This window comes from Pungitius pungitius, chromosome 3 (assembly GCF_949316345.1).
Source record: "Pungitius pungitius chromosome 3, fPunPun2.1, whole genome shotgun sequence".
Taxonomy (NCBI): Eukaryota; Metazoa; Chordata; class Actinopteri; order Perciformes; family Gasterosteidae; genus Pungitius; species Pungitius pungitius.
In genome coordinates this window covers 2,889,800-2,904,957 of record NC_084902.1, presented here as the reverse complement: position 1 = coordinate 2,904,957, position 15,158 = coordinate 2,889,800, and the positions used below count along the sequence as shown (strand labels likewise).

The 15,158-nt window shown below is 48.1% G+C and overlaps 1 protein-coding gene across 1 annotated transcript in view; it reads left to right on the top strand.

Moving 5' to 3' along the window:
- The window catches only part of lsamp (limbic system associated membrane protein), a 222,624-nt gene that overhangs the window by 110,130 nt on the left and 97,336 nt on the right, over nucleotides 1–15,158 (top strand). The window lies entirely within an intron of this gene.

The window sequence follows — 15,158 nt, the reverse complement described above, 5'->3', positions numbered from 1 at the left end:
CAATTTCTTTATAAAAGCTCTTCTGGGTGTCCCATCTCACTCGTTACATCGCGTCCCACGCCGAGTGGTTGAATGTGGGCCGCTTCTAGAGATCACGTGACCCGCGATTTCCCAGGTCGGAGCAGTGGAGCTGGACCTCGGGGGACCTTCATTTTTTCTCATGGAATCGAGTTACGCCTCGAGGCCAACAAAGCTTAAAGCTTAAAGGCTTAAAGGCTCGTTGTGGCGACGTGAGACTTCTGGGTACACAAAGAAATATTTAAAGTACTAAATAAGCATCAAAGTGAAAAACACATGATGGCCAAGGACACTTTTCTCTTCAGTCTACCTTTTTGAGAAGTGCTTTGTGGTCTCAGGCCACGCCGCCGACCCTTTGTGCGGGTCGGTTGGCTCATCGCACACGGAGTCCGAAAGTCTCACGCTTCTGATTGAAATGATACGAGGTCGAGATGAGCAAACAACGCACAAGATGAAGAAACAAATGTGCAAAAAGAGTCCCAACTTTTTCTTTTGAATAGCGCGAGACTCATCTGGCTAAAAGCACGCCGTGCACCGCCCTGTTTGAGTCAAGGTCTGTGGTGCATTAACCCCCCCCCCCCCCCCACACCCACCCATGATGGGTGGAAGGAGCTCTCTGACGACATCAGGAGTCTTTACGCCTTCCGCCGCAAACTAAAGACGCCTGATCTCCTGATTGTAAAGCACCACGGGCCAAATTTGTGATTTGTGGGCTGTACAAATAAAAAAAATTATTTAGTAACTTAATTTAATAACTCCCCTCTTGGGGATAAAACGACAATTAAGTGACCATTATGTTGTCATGGCGAGGATCGGCAGGTGGCCCAATTTTCACTTGGAAGTTGTGCCACCTACTCATTTGAGCGTGCACAGATGTGGACGTATTATGCAAGGTAATTGGAAGATAAGTGGTGTAAATGTACCAACATGGCACGGGGGTCTGTAAACGGACTCACTCACTACTCGGTTGGTTCAGGTTAGCATTTTTCACATATTGTGGTTTCACCGTGCAGACAAAAAAACAAAAAAGGCGAAGGATGTGCCCCTGCAGGTTGGATGTCCTCGTAGTGGATGCGGCACATTGTGTGATGGATCCACCGCGTCAAGAGTCAACTGGTTGTTAATCGTATGCGTCTGCAGCAAATCCACAGGGAGCCGATTGGTCACTGTGAAACATTCCCAAAAAAGCATCAAATAATAAATCCAAGTCAAAACCTGGCCTGAAAACCCCGAGCAAAAGCTAAAAAGATTAAAACGTGGCGCTGTCCTGTTATTGTCTATTGGGTAGTGGCTTAAAGCACTGACCAATAGCATTCGAGTTAAACCACCCCACGTGATACCACTCGACCAATCGAGTCTTTGCATTCCAGGCAGGACGATGACATCGTCTCCATGCTGCGGACAGACGAGAGAGGCAGCGGAAAATTACAAATAAATAGACGGTAGGAAGAAAATAAAGATGGCGAAATTTGAACAAAACACGAGTGAAAACACGGAAAAAGCGAGAGAAAAATGTGATTCATCATTTATAATTTACCGACTAATTTGGAAGCAGACATTTTTAACTTTTATTTACTTAATTGAGAGAACATTATTTATATTTGCAGTAGTTCCTTGTTACGTGACAATACATTTTGTCAAAGAGTTTTAGTCTTGTATTGATTAAATACAAATGCTTTTTAATCACACTAAATAGTCACATTTGGATCTTTAAATGTTGTCTACCTGGACCTTCGTTGGATCTTCGTTGAATACGCCTGGTGCAGAGAAATGATCCTTGACATACATTTCAATGTTCATTTTGTCACCACTACCGACCTGCACCTTGCCAACCAAGTCTGTTGATTTCACAAAACCAGACGAAGCCCCGTCCACCTGGAGGAAAACAAAGTACTTTTTATCCCCTGTGTTGATTCAAACTGCTTAATCACTGTCGAACAAACCTCGGTGAGCGCGTAAGTGACGGAGGTCGGGATGAGCGATCGGATCGGCACAAACATCCGACATTAACACAAAAAAGGCCGCTCTTCATTTCCTGATCTCGACCGATGTTCGATGTCTTTGTTCCTCCCGAGTTTGTTTCTCGTCCACCACGTCGCCGCCTCACACACACACACTATTAGAGGGAATATTGATCTTTGCTTGGTTTTGCGGTCCATAATGCGATTGAGCGAGTGGTTGTGATACAGTTTGGGGGGGGGGGGGGTGGTTGGTTAGCTCTATTGTGATGTGGGCTGTAGAAGAAGAGCCCCAGCGACGGTTTTAGAGGGAATTGCTCAATACTTTAGTGGGAGCGCCCCTCCTCCGTTGATGCACTGAGAATACGCATCATGGAATGACATCTCCATGATCTCTCACTCATCTGTCACTCAAAAGTAGTCACGTCCTTAATAAAGTCCTCCATTGAGCCTGAATGCATAATATATATTGCACAACCATAACGAACCGTGTACCAGGCTACAGGTGTGTGTGTGTAGTTCTTTAAACCACAGTTGTCTACGGATGTTGACTCGCTTTTGTGGCCGGTCTCAAGTGGCCATTCGAGGAACTGCAGTTTGTTTCACTTTTTCGTGGACTTTAGTTCCTGCGGCGTTTTATTTGTATAAAATAACTTGTTAGCCGGTGACCTGTATGCTGCTGCAGTTAATGGTGGGTCCCCTGTCTGTAAACTACCCCCATAGGTCCAAAGATGTACCAACCAACGAGCAAATTCGGATGAACGGTTGCCGAGAAAATGAAAAGAACGGAGAATTGCGGACTGAGAATCCTTTTAGAATTTCGGAAAGCGAAAACGTATCAATGTTTAACGAGGTTAAAATGAAACTAAACCGCCGAACCTCCTTCAGGTTTCTGCCTCTGGTGACTCTTTTTTTTTTTCTTTTTTTCATTAGTTGCATCCTCCCCACCGAGAACAACCCGGAGCACATTTCTGCAGAAATGCATTCATATCTGAATCGAGCATCAAACAGTGTTTGTTTCCACACATGGAGGTGGAGGCCTTTTAGAGAGCACATTGTGTTCCTCTCCCAGCCTCCAGGAGCTTAATGCTGGCAAATGGTGTAATTCGTTGGTTCCGCTAATGTCATGCCGCATTTCTATTTGGAAACAGCCATCAAGGGAAAGGGGGAAAGAGTCAGAACGCAGCAACCACTCTGTGTGTGTCTGTGTGTGTGTGTGTGTGTGTGTGTCCACGTACACACACACACAAACGCATACAGTTGTGCCTGGAAATCTAGGTGAGGAACATCGTGTCGCTGATCATGATTCTTATCATTATTTAATCAACTATGATTGCATTTATCACAAATGAAATAATAACCAATTAAGCTGCAATCCTTTTGCAGCGGTGAGGCGGCGCACCTTGAATTCTGATTGCAGGGCGGCGTGTGGGTGGAGCTGTGTGATTTCACTCAGGGGGGGGGAAAGCCACGGTGCGAACGCCGCGTGGGCTGTGGTCTTCAGACAAAGCACTGACTTCTAAAGTGTGGAGCTTTCATGCTTTCATTCGCCTGTGACGTCATGAAGGCAAAACGAGTTGGAACGGGCCGAGCTCGGCGGCACGACACCCCTCTTTGTGAAACCGAAGGAGAGGGTTTTTGATGCGATGTCGCGCATCCGGATCCCAGACGCTGCAGGAGGAGTCCACGAGTGAGGCCAGCCAGACACACGGGTCTGGCTGGCACCTATTCATAGAACGGGCTCTATTTCTGCAACCTCATTTGGGACCTCCATCCTGTTCTCTGGTGAGATGTCGGCCAACTATTAAAAAAAACCCACACAAACTTGAGATTCAAAGGTTGAAGCTGATACAACATGATCCACCCCGGTGTTGTGACATCATCACCTGAGGTAAATTCTCCCGGCGCGTTAATGTCCACGCGTTCCAATTTGTTTAAAATTTTGAAATGATTGAAACACATTTTTTTTGGGGGGGTGGGGGGGGTGGGGGGGAGAGAAGTGGGAATTTGACTAAATGTGGGCGAATGGCAATTAAATCTCCTTCTGCTCCTTCCTCTGTCTGCACGGCGCTCGCTCATTTGCAGCAAATGATTGCGATTCAGACGTCGCGTTGAATAATTTTCCCGACCAGGGATGTGGGAGCAGAAAGCCTCCACCGGCCTCCCACACACACACACACACACACACACACACACACCACTCCTTCCTATCTCCGCGCTCTCCATAAATATTTATGAAGGCATTTGAATAATGTGAATTGGAATGACACAATATCATTTGGAGAGGGGAGGAGTAGAAATAGCAGGGAGGTGAGGCATCGCAAACAGTAGCGCAGGAAGGAAGATTTTTTTTTTTTCCAGGGCGGAAATGCGAGTCCTTTAAGGGGGGGGGGGGCTGTCGGAAAAAACGCCATCGCTCCTTTTAGTCTGCAGCGCGGGTGGGGGATCTCAGCTGTGGTCGTATCGAGTCTCTTCTGACATTTTCCGACGTAGGAGTCATGTACAGTTACTACACGGATGTCACGGCGTGTCACGCTGCTCCTGGGAGGACGCCACCGGGGGGAGGCTGCAGCGTGTGAAGCAACAGGCGAAGGGGGAGGGGGGGAGGGGGGTTGTTACTCAATGTGGTGTAGAAGTGCAGAGAAAATGAGATTAAGTGGAAAGAAAAGAACCGGCGCCGAGGGAGTGAGGCGAGGCGTCTCTCTCTCTCTCTCTCTCTCGGGGGACGTGTGAGAAGGTGTCCCCCCCCCCCCCCCCCCCCCCCCCACTCCCCACAGAGAGACACCACAAAATGCAGGTACAAGAATGACAACCTGTGCGCTGTAGGGTAATGGGTCCGTGTTCACACGGAGGATTTAGTTTTATTCCTTGTACACATTATTGAGATGAGTCACAGCTGCTTTTACTCGCGACTGAAGGTCATTCAGAAAGAAAGCAACATTTTTGTCATTTGTCACAAACTTCACATTTCCAGAGATTTGAAAAGCCTCTCAAACTCTTCTCTCTTTACATCCGTCAAAGCCGCAAACGCACGCAAGTTGTCAGCACGCGCACAAAACGCACACCACGTCGTTTGTGTTGTTGTGATGCACGAAAGCAGCTGAGACGTCAGCAGGTGTTTAAGATTCTACAACCTCACTCCAGACATCAGTTTGTGTTACGTTGTCTCTTTGGTTTTGTCATCTATAGGTGTTTTTTTCAATTAAAACACACAATTTAAAAGGTTAGCAAATACATTGTATTTAATCAATTCAAAAAAACACATTTGCATAAGTAGTTTCAATGATGTGCTATTTGTAATGTAATTACCTCTCTATATTGAAAACAATCAAGTTTCTTGCCAAAGAATTCCGTTTTACAAGGTGCCACTTTTAACGCACCACGTGACCGTTGGAACTCGCCTTCGCCCTCATTCTCATCCCTAATGATCGCGTTGAGCTGCCTGCGTGGGAAGGAATTACAATCCGTGTGACGGAGTCCGTCGTCCCAGATGCTTTCTAAAGGGTTCGGAGACGTCAGGTTTCAATCAGCTTTTAGGCCCCCGAGCTGTCGGTTAATTAAAAAGCACTCGAGGCAACAAAAAAGAAAAAAAAAGAGCAACGAATCTGCTGCTTGTGTGCAGTGACGCCTCCGTTCAGGTTAAGGTTTAAAGTTAAGGTTCCTGAACATCTGATAATGGCGAGCGATGGTCTCGGAGCGTATACATTTACTCCGTAGACACAGGAACTAATTAACGTTCTAACGCACATGGCTCATTCCTTTCCAGGTGGGAAAGCCAGAACCAAACACCTTTTCTCACGTGGAATAGAATGGTTCAAATGAAAGGCCGATAAACAGAACCGAGCCCTACGGGAGGAGAAGCAGTCGCTCTTTGATCTCTTTGTTTGGGGGCCGTAATAACGGTAATAACACATGCGCCCGGCATTTGACTCAGATTCCCGTCAGCGCTCCGCTCCTCTGAAAGGAATCTATTCTCCTCATCGTTCAGAGCGGGGGAAACAATGAGGACCCGAGTGAATGAACGGAGGATGAGGAGGAAAGTGGTGGGAATTGATTTTTCGACACAAGCGCTTTTATTTGACAAGAGCGTTTGGCATCTGAGGAGAAAGAAAAAAAAAAAAAACGGTCTCCTCGAATCAGTGGAAATGTGGTTGGGACCAGATAAAAGAAGGCCAGAGGGGAGGTGGACGCGGACGATTTGGTTGGGAGAAGATAAAAGAGTGATTTAAAGGAAGCGGCAAAAACAACCTGAGGAAGAGGGATGAAGATGTTTCGCCCGGGGGGGGGGGCCAGATGATGAACAATGGCTCCCTGTCCTTTCCGGTTAGAAAATACCAACAGAGAGGAGGTGATGAATTAGAAGACGTCTCTCTTCTCCCCTCAACGCCCCTTATTCATCACGGCAAAGTGCCATTTTCCGAAGGTGAGTGGGCCGCAGCTTGTGAGGCTCCCATTTAGGAGAGATTAATGACATACGAGCTGATTTGGCAAAAAGCTTTTCATGCTGTAAAAGGCTAAGAGACGTTGCGCCACAAATGTACTGTTTATTAATGCAGTACATTATGCTGTATTGAATCCAGATGTGTGCGAGTAATCAATCAGTGTCTTTTTGTGTCGTCACTCGAGGAAAAGCCGCGTGTATCTTATGGATTCTACCAGTGCCGGGCGCGTCAATGCGGCACGCGCCGTTGATGCAGGGATGCCAGTTTAATTATCGGTATTTAGAAAGTGATTTGAATACAAACACAGACACGGGGTCACAGCGAGGGTGCGATGCTGATGAGCGTGAATAAATATTATGACCACCAAAAAATGTTAATGTTAACCGGTTGTTGGTAGGAAGGAAAACAGGCTGTAATTTGGGTTTCTGACACGTCGACCCGACCCCAAAAACATCTTTTGTCGTGGTTCTATGGCTGCGAAGTCGCTTCCTCATGGTCCATCATCACTATGCAAAGGGAGTCTCTCTTACATGACCTTAGGCCCGCCAAGGTCACTCTGTGTTTAAAAAGGGTGCTGTTTTAAGTGATCCTTGTGGTGTTTTGCCCCCAAAGGAACCCCGTCGACTGGTGGCACACTCACTAATTCTGCTTCATTATCCAGTGGCTCACTGCTCCTCTTTATAAGTTCTGTATGAGAGCTTCTACACGTTCACCGCTCAGTGTGTGACTGCTTAAGCATTGCAGTTTGACTTTAATTATAATCTCAAACATGTCTGAAGGGTGTTTGCTAGTCCTTTCTCTTTTTTTGGGGGGGGGGGGTAATTTGGATTATTGGAAGGTCAACATCTGCCGGCTGCCAGTGCTGCCAGCAAGCTCTGCACAGCTCAACCCCAAACACGGAGCATTTCAATGTCGCTCTGAAGCACCAACAAATGCGTACGTGAGTAGCTCTCTAGCATGCGGTGCCTTTGGATAACACTGATACGTGAACTTAACTCGGTGTACAGAGTGAACAGAGGGGGGAGGACACTTTCCACCCACGTGGACCGATCCACACGCTCCCGAATGCTTCTGAGACAACCAGCGATTACCCTAAAAGTCATCCTTTCATTGTTTTCCGCCCCGTTTCCATGGACACCACGTACAACGTCTCCCAACTCGCTATCGGAAAAAAACGTGAGCCCGAGCGGCACGAAACGCCGCTTAAAGCAAAATATGAGCAGCTCGAAGCCCTCGGAGGCCAATCGTACTCCTGACAAGGTCTGCTCATTACACCTAGATTGGTTTTATCCCACCAGAAATGTGGATTAGTGCTAATTAGTGACATCATGTTATGTTTGTTATGTCATTCAAAATGAGCAGCACACTCTGATGCTTGGAGCAGACCCCCCCCCCCCCACCCCCCCTTTCTTTTTTCAGGCGGATCCGGTTTGGCCCAAACGAACCCTTCTTACGGGGCAGATGGATCTTTTTACAGCCTGGTTTTCCAAGGCCAGCGTCTACAAAATGACCCTGAACACAAAGTGTACATTTACAATGTCTTTTCGTAGACATTTCATTACAGATGCTGAGGAAATCCCCATCAACGTCCACACAGGGCAACGCCAACCTCCTGTTTTTAAGTCGATCCCCCCCCAAAAAAATGTATTTCTTTTTTTAATCACCTACTCCTAACCTTTTACTTGCAATTTCACGCTTCGGCGGAAGCTAAATCCAAAGTACACGCTGGTGACTCGGAGAGGCGGATGCACTTTGCGTGATGGTCGGTTAAAGGTCGGAATCCGGACGAATTTGCAGCCAAGCAGACGCATCTTTTCCTGCGAAAAAGTCCTTCTGCTTCGCAAAGTGCAACTTACTGCAAAGGGATTCCGTCCGGTCGCCCCGGGGGGCCCGGGGGGGGGGGCCCAGGCGTCTGTCATTCCAGCGAGGGCCCCCCCCCCCCCTCCGGGTCGACGTTTGCTCCGGCAGAGGCGATGCCTCTGCGACAGGAGTCCAAGGAGGAAAGGGGACTTTTTCGGGGGTTCTTTCGGTTCAGAAAAGAAAAAAAAAATGAAAAAAAAATAATAATAATCCGCCAGGATGCTCTCAAAATGCAAATTGGGAGGCGGGGCCTCCGGTGTTCCGTCGGGTGGGTGGAGCCGCTGAATCCCGTAGGTCTCAAAACATCTCGGAATCTTTGCCCCCTGTGTCATCGCCCGATAAATCACTTGGGTTTTTATTTGGGGGGGGGGGGTTTCCCCCCATCTTATGTCACTTTGAATTAAAAAAAAGTGACGTCTCTGTCTCCCGTCCTCGTTTCCTCCACTGAAAACACTGAACGAAGCGCCCTGACGTGCTCTGATGAGCAGATCAAAGCGCCTCCGACTCTGTCTGTGGCTGCTGAACCAGCGCCTGCAAGCGATGGAGGAATATATGGTGAATGAAGTGTGAAATGAATGCTTTGTCTGCCATTTTCTCTGTGCACTGGGCTAAAAAATTAGAGAAAATTGCTCATTTATCGCTCTCAGTTCAGATTATTGAGATTCCCCCATTTCCTCAGCGTGGTAGTGCCATTCCATGGCGCTAAATTACATCCTTATCTTTTCCTTATGACTTTACAATGGTCTCATCAGCAGCCATGAACAGATTATATATATATTTATATATATTTTTTTCCCCTGTTGGACTTCCTTTATAAGACTTGACTTTAAATTACATTCAGCTGAAGGAAGTCAAAGCCAGAGTGAATAACACATTTAGTTTGCAAAAGGCAACAAGTCTCCTCGGGAAGATTTGACTCATAGGTTTGTAGATACATTTTTACATCTGGATAAACTGCCACACAATATGCCTTTCACGCATTAAACTCTGACCTCGTGACCAAAATACAGCAGTCCGGCGGTGGAGTGAACAATGGTGCGCACGCGTGAAGGAGGACGCGTTCTTCAGAGGTCAATGATCTCCTCTTCAACACAGATATATATATATATATGTCTGGTCCAGCTTGTCACTCAATGCGTAGCGTCGCGTCCGATGAGGGTGACCTCAGGTCACCTGATTGAGGCGCATCAAAGGTCGGGACTGTTCCCGTGTATCGCTTTTACATTTGGATTTAATGTAAAACGGGCTCGCTGTGTTATTTGACTCAGACATCTTGACGCTACCGTGGGGGGGGGGCTACTTGAATCACACGAGGTAATTTGTCCCCAGGATTGTCCCTCGGCCAAAGCGAACTGCGTCTCTGCGTGAAGAGGCCTCTGCGACGAGTGTTTGTCTGCAGGCAGAAGCGACCGCGGAGAGCCTCTTGCGTTTCCAATCCCATAATAAGTCCTCTCACAATCACTTAAGCCTCCAATTGAAACTTTCTGAAGGGGGGCCAAATTCGTGCAGGGGAGGTTGGGGGGGGACTCGTTTTGGCCCAGAGAGGCTGCAGGAATCGGACAGGAAACTGGGCCCGCTATCTCTCACCATCGGTTCTCTCTGGTATCCATGGTGACGTGGACAAACCGTCCTGAGCCTGCTCCTCACGTATCGGTATGCGTGTAGATTATTAGAAAGCCCCTATGCAAGATATCAATAATCAGCATTTAAGCGTCACATTTTCAACGCCGCATTGGCCTGACAGGTAATATTCCGATGCTCCTCAGATCTTGACGTGCACACGAACAATCAGACGCAATTACGAAAAAAAGCGACTTTCGCAATGACATTTAATATGTTTTGACGAAATGGGAGCATTTCACCTCTCCTGACAGCACTAAAATTAAGATTGAGGGACGGACGCACCAGCTTCCTCCTCCCAAAGTTTGAGGAGTTTATTAATACGGATGCCGGGGTTCTGTTCTAATTTCAGTGAAAGTTATTTATCTGACAAACGATGATGAGCGGCAACCATCAGCGCGGCGCCGTAAGGCCCATCTTGACAGCACAGTTGCGTTGATTGTTGACAGTGTCTCGTCAGTTAACACACACATCAGTGAGTCATATTAAATAGCGGAGCAGTCAAATCACCGCATTGTTAAAAACTCAAGTTTAAATGAAATATTTATTTTTTATCAAGATGGAAGCCAGTCATAATTTCCTCAAACGGTTTATTATTTCCACGTCTAATAGGACTCTGTATCAGTCCTTCCCTCAGTAATAAATAAAGCCAAGACTGTTAATTTTCTTTCAAACTTTAGTTGCATTACGGATCCACTCCTTCCGATCTCAGCTTTTCACAATAAAAGCACAAGACATGTACACTGTGAACACCTTTTTTCACCAGAGGGAACTAAAATTCAATCAGCTTAGTTTGCACAATGTAAATCAATGAAATGGCTCTCGTTAGTTCAGGCTGGACACTAAAAGGCCTCCGGCGGCGTGGAGGGGCTCGCGGCGGTGGGCGGTCTTCTGCCTGTCCAACCCCTGTCAAATCTTTTATTGAAAGATCGGCCATCTTATCGGTCTTCAGCATCGCTTTGAATCACATCATGTTTTTCAGCTCTGGTTTATTGGGATTTCATTCCAATGGTTCCAATGGACATTTAAAGCGGGTCGATGACGGGTCGAAGGCCGTCTCCTGCCTGCGTGGGACATTTCGTCTACCTGCCTCCATGGTGGCGGCTGGGTGGGACTCAGGTGTCAAAGAGCCAAGGCGCTTTATTCATCCCACCAAACCTAATAAGCGAGAAACACGCCCCCTTTTGCGTGACGCGTTTCTTTGTGAGATGTTGAGCTTCGCCGCCAACACACCATTGATGCGCTTAGTATTTCCTGACGAATGAGGGGCATCCTTGGTCTCAATCTTTTGTTAAAGCATGATGAGATGAGGACGAACATTTTTTTTGTGGGGGGGGGGGGGGGGGGGGGGGTTTGCAATGTATTCCAACCTCTCACAGCGTGTCAGGGCCACGTTGGCTTCCATGGTCTCACCTCTGGTCCCCAAAGGCCACACAGTCAAACGCTGTCTATCTGGCCTGAGATGAGTTCTCACGCCCTGCTTCCCCTGCGGGCCGTTTACCAGGAATAATCCAACAACCCGGGGGGGGGGGGCCCCCAACTCCGACTCCGACCCCCTGTTGTGGGAAGGACTTGAATCCAGCTGGTGACTGCACAGCGTTCAGCGGGACATTAAGAGGAAAGACTGAAAGACGTCAAGCGCGGTGAAGCCTTAAGAGATAAGCGAGGGGTAAAGAAACCCCCCCCCCCCCCCCCCCGCGCCGCTCCGTTGACACTTCTTCACTCAGCAGGAGATCGGGAGGTAGATGATCTCGATGCCCCCCCCCACCCCCCTGCAGCCCCGCCAATCCACGAGGAGACACCTTTTTAACAAAAGTGTCTCTTTCTTGCAAAGCGACGCACCGATGGAAAGGCGTTTTTTTTTTAATCATCAGACGGTAGCGGCATTTGAAGTCTGGACATACACGGGTCCCCTTGATTAAAGCATCACACTCATATTTAAATTAAATCCAGCCTGCAGCTTTCAGTTCAAACGAAGGCCACATCCTGGCGCCACGTGAAGGGCTCATTGGTTATTTATGTGTCTATAGTCGTCATTTCTGTGCACGGAATATCAAAGCAGTGTTGATTTGTGCGTCTTTAACAACTGTCTTTATCTGTTTGTTTGTCTTTGGGGAGGGGGGGGGGGTGTCTCTCCTGTCCTCCGTACAAGGACAGAGCTAAATGGGATCCATCAGAGCTGTCTGTGGGGATTTAACTAGTTTTCAAGACTGTGATTCTTTGAAGACGTGTACTATACATAGTACTCGCAGCTTTTAATTATTTCCCCCACTTCCTGATCAGAACCATGCATCATCATAAGCTTTTTTTTTTTTTAAAGAAAAGTAAATGTTCACGCGGATAGTTCATTGTGTTTGGTTAAGTTGCGTAAATTAATGCATTATTTGTTGGCAATCCATCATGACGGCACCCTCTTTTCCTCTTCCCCTAATCTCCCTTCATTCTTCCAGCACCTGCTCCTTTATTCCCTCACTCCGTCTTCTTTAATGAATAGTAAAACACAAGCCTTAACAGAGTCCTGGAGAAAAGGAAGCTGCAGATAGGAGAGCAGAGGCTTATGGTAATCTCTTCCCCCCCCCCCAATTCAAGGGTAGACATCCTTCCCCGTGTCCTTCCTACATGGCGCTCCGTATGTTGCTTCAGTGCAACCAGTGCGTGCGGGTCTCACTTGATGAAGAGAACAAGGATGGAATGAAAGAGAGGGGAGGAGACGAGGGGAGGAGACGAGGGTAGGAGACGAGGGGAGGCCGCGTCGGTTTGAGGTTCTGCCCGCCGTGAATTGGTTCCCGCCCCGACCTGAGGCGGCGGCCCGCGTCGTAAGTCGCCCCGGGACCGATCCGCCTACAGCGCCGGGAGGGGGGGAGGGGGGAGCCTTGAGACGCAAGGGGTTTCCCGGAAGACGGAGCGATGAACGCCACTGGTGATGAAAGGCTGGACGCCCACTACAAGAGTGGGATGCAGGGAGGGAGGGAGGGGTTAAGATGGATAGAGGACACGGCAGAGAGATAAAAACAGCTTAGAGACAAACAGCGGGAGGGACAGGAGAGCTCGGACTGTTAATCACTGGTGTTTGTGTGTGTGTGTGTGTGTGTGTGTGTGTGTGTGTGTCTGTTGGACTTGTGACCTGTCAGAAATTCCATTTCTCACTGCCTTTTTTTTGCGCGCTAGGATTTGTGCCGCCTCTGCTTTTTTTTGTTTTTGTTTTTACAGTCTTTGTAAAGATTGCACGCAGAGTTATTTTGCCAACAGTTAATAACGCAGATTTCCACTCTGAGCTGCCAGAGAAATGCATAAATTCCAGCTCAAACACTCAGACCCTCTAAACCCCAAAGAGCTTCACATTTACAACACAGTGAATTAAAGTAGAATCACGACTTGGCCGTTTTACGCCTTTGCCCGCCAGTAAAAGTTCAGTGTACATCCGCCTCGGTCCAAAGTAAATCACCGCGGCATTTAATGTTATTTGCGACGTTTGTGAGTCGTTTTTATCATCAGCACATTCGTTATTGAGTTAAGGCCTTAAATTCTGTTCTTTTACTTTCAAAATGATCCACTAATCAGTTCTTCAGTCTGAGTGGACTTTTTGTCTTTTAAAATCCATCCCTCTTCCCGAGAATGGGACAGGCCTGATGTCAAAGTGACCTTTGACCTTTGACCATTGTGAACAGTTCATCCACGAATTTAGAGACATTCCCTTGAGATGCCACTGAGACGCTGTCCGGGTGACGTGACCCCGGGCATCTTAACCAATTTGCCGGGGATGAATCTCGGGGGGGGGGGGGGGCCTCGGCGACCTTGACCTTTGGCAAAAACCCGGTGATCACACGCACACAGCGGTCCAACCCTCCATCTTCGTCAGAGCTCTTCCTCTTCTCTCGAACAGGTTCCAAAAGACAGACGCTTTTTTTGCTGTCCCCCCGCCCCCCCCCACCCTCGGCAGCGTCCATTATTCCCGCCGCCTTTCAAAAACAGTCTCGCTGGGTTTAGTGACGCCGCTCCGTCTCTTGTCTTTTCCACTTCAAGACAAAGTCATCCCGCCTCCAGAGTCCCGTGTTCCCCTTTGCTCTCTACAAAGTGAGGGATGTGCATTGTCCTGTTGCCCCCCCCCCCCCCCCGCAACATAAAAAATTGAGGCGTTCCAGATTCGAGCTTGACTTTCATCCGTCGTCACGCACACGGACGCCCAGCTGTGGACGGTAATCAAGCCATTGAGGATACGTTTCAGTTCTTCTTGCTGACTCCCGAACTAATGAAGGCAATCTCGTCCTGAATGAACAGGTTACCGAACCCCCCCCCCCCCCCCCCCCCCCCCCTCGCCTCATTTCAGGCCCGAGCGTGCATAGCTTCTCCCGCGCCGCGGCCTAATTAGACCCAATGAGTCGGGTGGCTCGAGTGCAGGAGGAGCCGCTCCTCTGACCCCCACCGGGTCAACGATTGGCAGAGCGAGGGGTGACCTGATGAAAGTTGTGGTTCTGGCTTCGGTCTCTTAGCCTTTTCTTCTCGGGGACGCCGTCCCCCCCTGATCTGCTCCCTCCTGGGAGCTGATTGGTGGATCTTCAAGTGCAGGTACAATTCTGTTCATTTAATAGACCGCGGTCACACATCGTGTGTTTTGCTATATGTTTTGTGTGAGGTTAATAATAATAATAATAATAATGATGCACAGAATTCGATGGAATCAAAGCCAAATATATTTAACAGCACAGTTATCTTTAAGTCTGTCCTGCGGTGATGTTCAGGTGAATTATATCCACCAGCTGCTCTCCTATCTGCAGCTTCCGTTCTTAAACCTCTAGCAGTGCGTTGAGGTTTGTGGCGTTTTACTCTTCATTTGAAAAAATGCTATGGTGAATTAATTAATTTATTATTAGGAGTCCTTTTTTTAACTGAAAGAGGAAACATGACAGTGGTTTTGCGTCAAATATTCATGTGACATGTTATTATTTGTTCCCTCCCTAAAGCATGCCGACCATGTCTTATCTTTGTGACAGATGGTTTGCCAAAAGTGTTTCAAATTCCAATCTTTGGCTGGACCCGTCATGGACGTATGAGACGTGTCACAGAGGCTCATCTCCACGGTAGATGCGCAGATAGATGAACATAGAAGATCTAGATGGTGGAGAGTCGTTAGCAGCGGCTCGTCACACACACACACACACACACACACACACACTGCTGCCTCCGCTGCCTCCCTCAGACGGCGCTTCCCGGGGGGGGGGGGAGGGGGGGGGCTCTGTCATGGCCACTTAGCCTCCAGCGC